Genomic DNA, 11079 nt, shown 5'->3' on the forward strand with positions numbered 1-11079 from the left:
GACAACCTGCCAGTCACATGACTTGAGGAGAGAGTCAGCACGACAACCTGCCAGTCACATGATCTGAGGAGAGAGTCAGCACGACAACCTGCCAGTCACATGACCTGAGGAGTCAGCATGACAACCTGCCAGTCACATGACCTGAGGAGAGAGTCAGCACGACAACCTGCCAGTCACATGACCTGAGGAGTCAGCATGACAACCTGCCAGTCACATGACCTGAGGAGTCAGCATGACAACCTGCCAGTCACATGACCTGAGGAGAGAGTCAGCATGACAACCTGCCAGTCACATGACCTGAGGAGTCAGCATGACAACCTGCCAGTCACATGACCTGAGGAGAGAGTCAGCACGACAACCTGCCAGTCACATGACCTGAGGAGAGAGTCAGCATGACACCCTGCCAGTCACATGACCTGAGGAGTCAGCATGACAACCTGCCAGTCACATGACCTGAGGAGTCAGCATGACAACCTGCCAGTCACATGACCTGAGGAGTCAGCATGACAACCTGCCAGTCACATGACCTGAGGAGAGAGTCAGCATGACACCCTGCCAGTCACATGACCTGAGGAGTCAGCATGACAACCTGCCAGTCACATGACCTGAGGAGAGAGTCAGCACGACAACCTGCCAGTCACATGACCTGAGGAGAGAGTCAGCATGACAACCTGCCAGTCACATGACCTGAGGAGTCAGCATGACAACCTGCCAGTCACATGACCTGAGGAGAGAGTCAGCATGACAACCTGCCAGTCACATGACCTGAGGAGAGAGTCAGCATGACACCCTGCCAGTCACATGACCTGAGGAGTCAGCACGACAACCTGCCAGTCACATGACCTGAGGAGAGTCAGCACGACAACCTGCCAGTCACATGACCTGAGGAGTCAGCACGACAACCTGCCAGTCACATGACCTGAGGAGTCAGCACGACAACCTGCCAGTCACATGACCTGAGGAGTCAGCACGACAACCTGCCAGTCACATGACCTGAGGAGTCAGCACGACAACCTGCCAGTCACATGACCTGAGGAGTCAGCACGACAACCTGCCAGTCACATGACCTGAGGAGTCAGCACGACAACCTGCCAGTCACATGACCTGAGGAGTCAGCACGACAACCTGCCAGTCACATGACCTGAGGAGTCAGCATGACAACATGCCAGTCACATGACCCGAGATGTGGGTGCTGCGCTGTGGAGGGAGGCGGAGCATCCTGCCTAGCTCCTCGTGGTACCGCCCCCTCCGCTGTGACGTCAGTGGTTGCGCAGTGGGAGGAGCCCACAGGTGGACTCGCAGCATTTGAGCAAGATCCGGAGCAGTGTCACAGCGACCAATGTCCGGGAACACCGGAGCCCCCGCCCGGACCAGCGGCTGCACACGGCCACCCTGTCTCCATAGTGACGGCGGCCCGCACACTCACCTCCCCGGGCTCTGCCTGCTATGTGCTGTGCGCTCCCAGCAGCGCTGACTCCTCCTCCTCCACCGCTGACTCCTCCTCCTCCACGCTCCCCGCCCCTCAGGCCACTTCCTGTTTCGTTTTAGTTTTTCAATAAGCTTTATTCAGAGTGACAAATGGCGCGAACCTGCGTACTACAGCCCCCAGCATGCCGCTCTCCCCGGGGCTGTGACGTGACTTGCTGGGAGTTGTAGTGCCGCGCCTGGGCGGGCAGTGAGGAGCCTGATACCCGGCCGCTCCTCACGTCCCCGGGGCTGAGCGGCTTTCTTGTGACATTTTCTTATTTCATTTCTACAACTTTAAAAAGAAATTACGCGAATAAGAAACTGCTGCGGAGCCGGAGGGAGAAGCCGCACAGTGAGAACTGGCAGAGACGCGGCATCACAGCGACTCGGGTCTCAGCCGGCCCACGGGGGTCCTGAGGAGAGGAGCCGGCCCACGGGGGTCCTGAGGAGGGGAGCCGGCCCACGGGGGTCCTGGGGAGAGGAGCCGGCCCACGGGGGTCCTGAGGATGGGAGCCGGCCCACGGGGGTCCTGAGGAGAGGAGCCGGCCCACGGGGGTCCTGAGGAGAGGAGCCGGCCCACGGGGGTCCTGAGGAGAGGAGCCGGCCCACGGGGGTCCTGAGGATGGGAGCCGGCCCACGGGGGTCCTGAGGATGGGAGCCGGCCCACGGGGGTCCTGAGGATGGGAGCCGGCCCACGGGGGTCCTGAGGAGAGGAGCCGGCCCACGGGGGTCCTGAGGAGAGGAGCCGGCCCACGGGGGTCCTGAGGAGAGGAGCCGGCCCACGGGGGTCCTGAGGAGAGGAGCCGGCCCACGGGGGTCCTGAGGAGAGGAGCCGGCCCACGGGGGTCCTGAGGATGGGAGCCGGCCCACGGGGGTCCTGAGGATGGGAGCCGGCCCACGGGGGTCCTGAGGAGAGGAGCCGGCCCACGGGGGTCCTGAGGATGGGAGCCGGCCCACGGGGGTCCTGAGGAGAGGAGCCGGCCCACGGGGGTCCTGAGGAGAGGAGCCGGCCCACGGGGGTCCTGAGGATGGGAGCCGGCCCACGGGGGTCCTGAGGAGAGGAGCCGGCCCACGGGGGTCCTGAGGAGAGGAGCCGGCCCACGGGGGTCCTGAGGAGAGGAGCCGGCCCACGGGGGTCCTGAGGAGAGGAGCCGGCCCACGGGGGTCCTGAGGAGAGGAGCCAGCCCACGGGGGTCCTGAGGATGGGAGCCGGCCCACGGGGGTCCTGAGGAGAGGAGCCGGCCCACGGGGTCCTGAGGAGAGGAGCCGGCCCACGGGGTCCTGAGGAGAGGAGCCAGCCCACGGGGGTCCTGAGGATGGGAGCCGGCCCTCGGGGGTCCTGAGGAGAGGAGCCGGCCCACGGGGTCCTGAGGATGGGAGCCGGCCCACGGGGGTCCTGAGGAGAGGAGCCGGCCCACGGGGTCCTGAGGAGAGGAGCCGGCCCACGGGGTCCTGAGGAGGGGAGCCGGCCCACGGGGGTTCTGAGGATGGGAGCCGGCCCACGGGGTCCTGAGGAGAGGAGCCGGCCCACGGGGGTCCTGAGGAGAGGAGCCGGCCCACGGGGGTCCTGAGGAGAGGAGCCGGCCCACGGGGGTCCTGAGGAGAGGAGCCAGCCCACGGGGGTCCTGAGGATGGGAGCCGGCCCACGGGGGTCCTGAGGAGAGGAGCCGGCCCACGGGGGTCCTGAGGAGAGGAGCCAGCCCACGGGGGTCCTGAGGATGGGAGCCGGCCCACGGGGGTCCTGAGGAGAGGAGCCGGCCCACGGGGTCCTGAGGAGGAGAGCCGGCCCACGGGGGTCCTGAGACGATGCTGAAGTTGGTTTCTTATTCGTTCAGTTTCTTATTCGGGCTGAAGTTGGTTTCTTATTCAGCAGTTTCTTATTCGGCTATTTTTTATTTTCTGTTTTTTTCAGGTTTTTGTATAAAAATAAACCATTCTGAGTATATAATAATATGCGGTCATGTGTCCTTTTGTGAATACACTTAAAAACAGATACAACATTTAGAAGGCTGGCACAAAAATGGGCATCAAAGTGGGCACTGAGGTATGGTATTGAAGGGGTTAAATGCCTTTGTGCCACTGATCTGACACCTGACTTGCATACCTTGTGATGCCACACATCAAGTTCCTGTCAATCCAGCCTGGCACAAATGGGTTCTGGGCATCAGAACTGGCATCAAAGTGGGCAGAGAACCAATTTTCACACATGCGAATAAGTAACAGCTATTTTTAAGGGGTTAAATGCCTTTGTGCCACTGATCTAACACCTGATTAACATACCTAATGATGCCCCACATGAAATCCATGTCACTCCAGCCTGGCACAAATGGGTTCTGGGCACCAGAACTGGCATCAAAGTGGGCAAACAGCCCATTTTCACAGATTTGAATAAGTAACTGATGTTTTTAAGGGCTAAAAGACTTTGGGCCACTGATGTCACTCCACCCTTACATCCCAATGGCTTTGTGGTCCATCGCCATTGGCATTATGCCACTTTTATTAGTGTTAAAATGTAGCAGCAATTTTTCATAAATAAGGAAATTTGCAAAACCTACTTTTTACAGACTTATACCCTTTTTAACGGTCTTTGAAGGGTTGAGATATTTGGAAACCGGTAGAATTATACCTTTTTAACTGCACCACCTGTCAGGAAATAGGAAGAAGTTCTGATTACTTCAATTACCTATACAGAGCTCTCAGCTGCAGTTTCCTCTGCCTGCCTGCACAAGGATGGAATTCAAAGCCTCTCTTCCTCCCTCCCCCCTGCTATATGGCTGTAATGTAAGACCAGCATGCAAGCTCCACTGAGAAATTTTCATGGCTTTGTGCTGTGAAAGCCAGTCCTCTCCCTAAACCCCTCATCCCGCCTCCCGCCTGATACTAGCTATAACTGGTACAGTTACTTTCAAACCACATGGGACTCTTTTGTTCTTGAAAATTTTTGTACAAGGACACAGATCAGGGATAGGGATATAAGGGTTACATATTTCGAATGTCCACCCAAGAAATTTATAACTCACTGAAATCGCTATTATCTACACCAAAAAAAATGCAAGGCACTGATTTGTCATTAAGCGGGTCAAATATCTATGCCGTGTTTATACTTAAAAGAACCCCTATGACATGTGTCGGGGCCGTAATAACGACAATTAATCCTCATTCACCAGTCATTCCAAATTGTAATGTGAGCGCAGAACTTCTGGTACCGGAAAAAGAAATGATTCAGACACGTAGCTGATTCAATCTTTGCTGATGCTCTTGCGATCACCTCAGTGAGGAGCTGAGCAGCAACTGTGCTTTATTCTTCAATACATAGTACTAAAAAGGGAATGCAATGGGTGGGGTTTAAGCAGCATACATCTAGTGCCCAGTCTCTCTGATTCGTCGAACGTCTCCTGGTGAATTCCTCCTCTTCTTATCATTCCTTTAGTTTCGTTTCCAAAGAAATGATTCATCCCTCCAGACACAAACCAGAAACGAAACTGCCTGGCAGCCATTTTAAATCATTAACTAACAGATAGGAAAAACTTATTGTTTCACAGTATAAAAGTATAGCAGTACAAAGAGAGTATAAAGATTTATATTAAAGTACAAAGGTATATGAGAAAATACATTTTCACCTTGACACATGGTGAGCATCATGATCATTGTCGTTCGTCTCCGAGGTTCAGACAGCGAGTTATGTATAGAAATGGCTTGTCATAACTCGAAGAAAGGGGAGTATTCAGCCTCTGAGTGAGGTCACCACAGAGGGAGTGCCTTGGTTTTGGGCGCGGAGATCAGTGAGTTAGACATCAGTCTTCACTAGTCCTTTGTCTACGGTCCAACTGTGAGACCCATCTGTAATGCATCTTGATGTATGCCCATCCCCCACAGCACATGGTCTGCCATGAGATGAAATGACATAATGAACTGTAAGTTTTTTTTCAACTTTAATCCCATTTTAGATGTAATTATACTGTACATACGATACTTGTCTACTTTTATAATATCTTTTTATAATTCTGTTAACACTGCCTACCTTTTTGGAGTTAAATATATAAAATTACTACCTTTGTTCCTCCTTGCTCTACAACGTACTGTCCTGTCCTCTGAAGTGAATTACTTTACTAATTTGGGTTGCCTCCTGACACATTATGAGTTAAAAAATCGGAGCTGGTGGCAGCGGATATGTCCTGTGTGTTTAGGAGACTTTGTGTCAGGACTCTGAACATTTTTTACCTTTGTGCACTACTGCCCTTTTCCAAGATGGCGTCTTTGGTCTCATGTGCACTGTGTCTTCCTGCCTTCCCAGCCTTCAGTCTGTGCTAGAGTTTTGCTTTGCATCCAGCTCCTGATTACTCCCTGGCCTTGCACCTGCACCTGCTCCTGTGAACCTGTGTGGTGATCCTGCCACTCTGCTCTGAGTTCCTGCTGCATACACCAGTGTTCAGTAATCCTCCTTCATCTGCTGCTCGTGTTACTTCCATCTGCATTTGCTGGACATTTAAGCTGTTTGCTGCTCTGCAAAACCTGAGACTATTAACCAGGCCTCCCTGGTTGAGCTAAGATATGATTTGAACTGCCTAATAGCATATCTATCTGTGTCTGGACTAAGTCAAGGATCTATTCGTGTAAAGTTTCCTCAAGAATAACTGTGCTTCATAGACTTTCTGTTTGTTTGCATCTACCTCTGAGGTTTCCTATTGACTGCTAAGCTGCGTTTATTATTTGCACCAAGTGTTGTGGACTTGAGTTTCTCTCTGCACCTGCTTGAATCACCGTGTGATAATATAGACTTTACCACTTATAAAACTGTGTCCTGTTGTCTTGTTCCACGCAAAGAGTCTCCTGAGTTATCCCCTATAATTATTACAGCCAGACCTCATGTAGCTGGAGTGTGTCAGCAGTTCCTGAAAGATGAAGGCATTGAAGCTATGAACTGGCCCACCCTTTTCCCGAGACCTGAATCCGATTGATCACATCTGGGACATCATGTCTCTCACCATCCACCAATGTCACGTTGCACCAGACTGTCCAGGAGTTGGCGAATGATTTAGCACAGGTCTGGGAGGAGATCCCTCAGGAGACCATCCACCACCTCATCAGGAGCATGCCCAGGTGTTGTAGGGAGTTCATACAGGCACATGGAGGCCACACACACTACTGAGCATCATTTCCTTGTCATGAGGCATTTCCACAGAAGTTGGATCAGCCTTTAATTTGATTTTCGAGTTTGATTTAGAGCATCATTCCAACTCCAGACCTCCGTGGGACATTAGTTGTGATTTACGTAGATCATTTTTAGGTTTTATTGTTCTGAACACATTCCACTATCAAATGAATAAAGATTTACAACTGGAATATTTCATTCAGTGATATCTTGGATGTGGGATTTTAGTGATCCCTTTATTCTCTATTCTATCTATTGTAATCTAATCTGTCACTCTGTGATTAAAATGTACGCGGCTGATCATTTGCCGGCTTTTACTCTATCTCTCTATCTAGAATACATATATGTTTTAAAGAATATTTTGTTTTAAAACTTTGTATAAATGATATAGAACATTTCTCTATGTAAAATCTCATGTTAAAATCGCATTGCAGTCTGATGCCAATCGCAATGCATTTGGATGTAAATCGGATGATAGGTGTGAAAACTGGGATTGTACTCACACAAAAAATGCGTGACACTCACAAGACAGTGGTATTACACTCGACCGACTCTCGCAAATCAAAATGAGACCGATTTTTAATTCACTAGTGTGTGTATAGCCTTACTGTTTATGAAAAAGTGGTGTGACATCAGTGGCCCAAGCTCATTTAACCCCTTAAAAACATCAGTTACTTATTCAAATCTGTGAAAATGTGCAATTTGCCCACTTTGATGCCAGTTCTGATGCCCAGAACCCATTTGTGCCAGGCTGTATTGACATGCATTTCATGTAGGGCATCATTAGGTATGTAAATCAGGTGTTAGATCAGTGGCACAAAGGCATTTAACCCCTTAAAAATAGCTGTTACTTATTCAAATCTGTGAAAATGGGCGATTTGCCCACTTTGATGCCAGTTTTGATGCCCAGAACCCATTTGTGCCAGGCTGGAGTGACATGGATTTCATGTGGGGCATCAGTAGTTATGTAAATCAGGTGTTAGATTAGTGGCACAAAGGCATTTAACCCCTTAAAAATAGCTGTTACTTATTCAAATCTGTGAAAATGGGCGATTTGCCCACTTTGATGCCAGTTTTGATGCCCAGAACCCATTTGTGCCAGGCTGGATTGACTTGGATTTCATGTGGGGCATCAGTAGGTATGTAAATCAGGTGTTAGATTAGTGGCACAAAGGCATTTAACCCCTTAAAAATAGCTGTTACTTATTCGCATGTGTGAAAATTGGTTCTCTGCCCACTTTGATGCCAGTTCTGATGCCCAGAACCCATTTGTGCCAGGCTGGATTGACAGGAACTTGATGTGTGGCATCACAAGGTATGCAAGTCAGGTGTCAGATCAGTGGCACAAAGGCATTTAACCCCTTCAATACCATACCTCAGTGCCCACTTTGATGCCCATTTTTGTGCCAGCCTTCTAAATGTTGTATCTGTTTTTAAGTGTATTCACAAAAGGACACATGACCGCATATTATTATATACTCAGAATGGTTTATTTTTATACAAAAACCTGAAAAAAACAGAAAATAAAAAATAGCCGAATAAGAAACTGCTGAATAAGAAACCAACTTCAGCCCGAATAAGAAACTGAACGAATAAGAAACCAACTTCAGCATCGTGGTTCTGAGGATGGGAGCCGGCCCACGGGGGTCCTGAGGATGGGAGCCGGCCCACGGGGGTCCTGAGGATGGGAGCCGGCCCACGGGGGTCCTGAGGAGAGGAGCCAGCCCACGGGGGTCCTGAGGAGAGGAGCCGGCCCACAGGGGTCCTGAGGATGGGAGCCGGCCCACGGGGGTCCTGAGGAGAGGAGCCAGCCCACGGGGGTCCTGAGGATGGGAGCCGGCCCACGGGGGTCCTGAGGATGGGAGCCGGCCCACGGGGGTCCTGAGGAGAGGAGCCAGCCCACGGGGGTCCTGAGGATGGGAGCCGGCCCACGGGGGTCCTGAGGATGGGAGCCGGCCCACGGGGGTCCTGAGGAGAGGAGCCGGCCCACGGGGGTTCTGAGGATGGGAGCCGGCCCACGGGGTCAGGAGGATGGGAGCCGGCCCACGGGGGTCCTGAGGATGGGAGCCGGCCCACGGGGGTCCTGAGGAGAGGAGCCGGCCCACGGGGGTCCTGAGGATGGGAGCCGGCTCACGGGGGTCCTGAGGAGAGGAGCCGGCCCACGGGGGTCCTGAGGAGGAGCCGGCCCACGGGGTCAGGAGGATGGGAGCCGGCCCACGGGGTCCTGAGGATGGGAGCCGGCCCACGGGGGTCCTGAGGATGGGAGCCGGCCCACGGGGGTCCTGAGGAGAGGAGCCGGCCCACGGGGTCAGGAGGAGAGGAGCCGGCCCACGGGGTCAGGAGGATGGGAGCCGGCCCACGGGGGTCCTGAGGATGGGAGCCGGCCCACGGGGTCAGGAGGATGGGAGCCGGCCCACGGGGTCAGGAGGATGGGAGCCGGCCCACGGGGTCCTGAGGATGGGAGCCGGCCCACGGGGGTCCTGAGGAGAGGAGCCGGCCCACGGGGGTCCTGAGGATGGGAGCCGGCCCACGGGGTCAGGAGGATGGGAGCCGGCCCACGGGGGTCCTGAGGATGGGAGCCGGCCCACGGGGGTCCTGAGGAGAGGAGCCGGCCCACGGGGTCCTGAGGATGGGAGCTGGCCCACGGGGGTCAGGAGGATGGGAGCCGGCCCACGGGGGTCCTGAGGATGGGAGACGGCTCACGGGGGTCCTGAGGAGAGGAGCCGGCCCATGGGGGTCCTGAGGATGGGAGCCGGCCCACGGGGTCAGGAGGATGGGAGCCGGCCCACGGGGGTCCTGAGGATGGGAGCCGGCCCACGGGGGTCCTGAGGAGAGGAGCCGGCCCACGGGGTCAGGAGGATGGGAGCCGGCCCACGGGGGTCCTGAGGAGGAGAGCCGGTCCACGGGGGTCCTGAGGAGGAGAGCCGCTCCACGGGGGTCCTGAGGATGGGAGCCGGCCCACGGGGGTCCTGAGGAGAGGAGCCGGCCCACGGGGTCCTGAGGATGGGAGCCGGCCCACGGGGGTCCTGAGGATGGGAGCCGGCCCACGGGGGTCCTGAGGAGAGGAGCCGGCCCACGGGGACCTGAGGATGGGAGCCGGCCCACGGGGTCAGGAGGATGGGAGCCGGCCCACGGGGGTCCTGAGGAGAGGAGCCGGCCCACGGGGTCAGGAGGAGAGGAGCCGGCCCACGGGGTCAGGAGGATGGGAGCCGGCCCACGGGGGTCCTGAGGATGGGAGCCGGCCCACGGGGTCAGGAGGATGGGAGCCGGCCCACGGGGTCCTGAGGATGGGAGCCGGCCCACGGGGGTCCTGAGGAGAGGAGCCGGCCCACGGGGGTCCTGAGGATGGGAGCCGGCCCACGGGGTCAGGAGGATGGGAGCCGGCCCACGGGGGTCCTGAGGATGGGAGCCGGCCCACGGGGGTCCTGAGGAGAGGAGCCGGCCCACGGGGTCCTGAGGATGGGAGCCGGCCCACGGGGGTCAGGAGGATGGGAGCCGGCCCACGGGGGTCCTGAGGATGGGAGCCGGCCCACGGGGGTCCTGAGGAGAGGAGCCGGCCCATGGGGGTCCTGAGGATGGGAGCCGGCCCACGGGCTCAGGAGGATGGGAGCCGGCCAACAGGGGTCCTGAGGAGGGGAGCCGGCACACGGGGTCCCGAGGATGGGAGCCGGCCCACGGGGGTCCCGAGGATGGGAGCCGGCCCACGGGGGTCCCGAGAATCAGAGTAGACCCACACAATCTTGGGCATCAGAACTGGACCACAGGCATCCTGGGCATCAGAGCGGACTCAAACAATCCTAGTCCCATGTGGGGTGTTTCGATGCCCATTACCCCTGTGGGCCGGCTGGAAGGAGCTGTGGGCTTTTAGGTCTACGTGAGACATTTATCATTGTGGTGCCCATGGTGATGCCACGCTTGGGCCACTTTTCTCATTTTTGCAGCCATCTTCACCTCTAACATCTAATACCCCATCATATCTGACATGTAATACTTAGGTATTTCCTAAGTCATATCCCCGACACCTAATACGTGGCTGCAGCAGAGTTCTGTGTAGTGGCCCAGACGCACAGCAGTCGGACATATTAGATGACTATTGTGATGTAGCAGAGCCGGGGATAGCGGATCACTATTGTGATGTACCAGACAAGGATATTGGATCACTATTGTAATGTAGCAGAGTCATGGATATCGGATCACTATTGTGATGTAGCAGAACCGGGGATAGCGGATCACTACTGTGATGTAGCAGAACCGGGGATAGCGGATCACTACTGTGATGTAGCAGAACCGGGGATAGCGGATCACTACTGTGATGTAGCAGAACCGGGGATAGCGGATCACTACTGTGATGTAGCAGAACCGGGGATAGCGGATCACTACTGTGATGTAGCAGAGTTGAAATGCCTGATCACTATTGTGGCGGCTCTAGTACCAGTGACATATTCTGGGCAGTACGGTAG

At 55.1% G+C, this 11079-nt stretch overlaps 1 protein-coding gene across 3 annotated transcripts in view; it reads right to left on the reverse strand.

Moving 5' to 3' along the window:
- Positions 1-1528, reverse strand: part of RNF123 (ring finger protein 123) — a 107288-nt gene extending 105760 nt beyond the window's left edge. For 2 of the 3 annotated variants that reach the window (XM_077277212.1, XM_077277210.1), the window contains exon 1: positions 1427-1528. The gene's annotated coding sequence lies outside the window, so the exon portion shown is untranslated. The remainder of the gene's footprint in view (positions 1-1426) is intronic. The other variant, XM_077277213.1, reaches the window with a different exon arrangement.
- Positions 1529-11079: the final 9551 nt, after the last annotated feature.

This window comes from Ranitomeya variabilis, chromosome 8 (genome assembly GCF_051348905.1).
Source record: "Ranitomeya variabilis isolate aRanVar5 chromosome 8, aRanVar5.hap1, whole genome shotgun sequence".
Classification (NCBI taxonomy): domain Eukaryota; kingdom Metazoa; phylum Chordata; class Amphibia; order Anura; family Dendrobatidae; genus Ranitomeya; species Ranitomeya variabilis.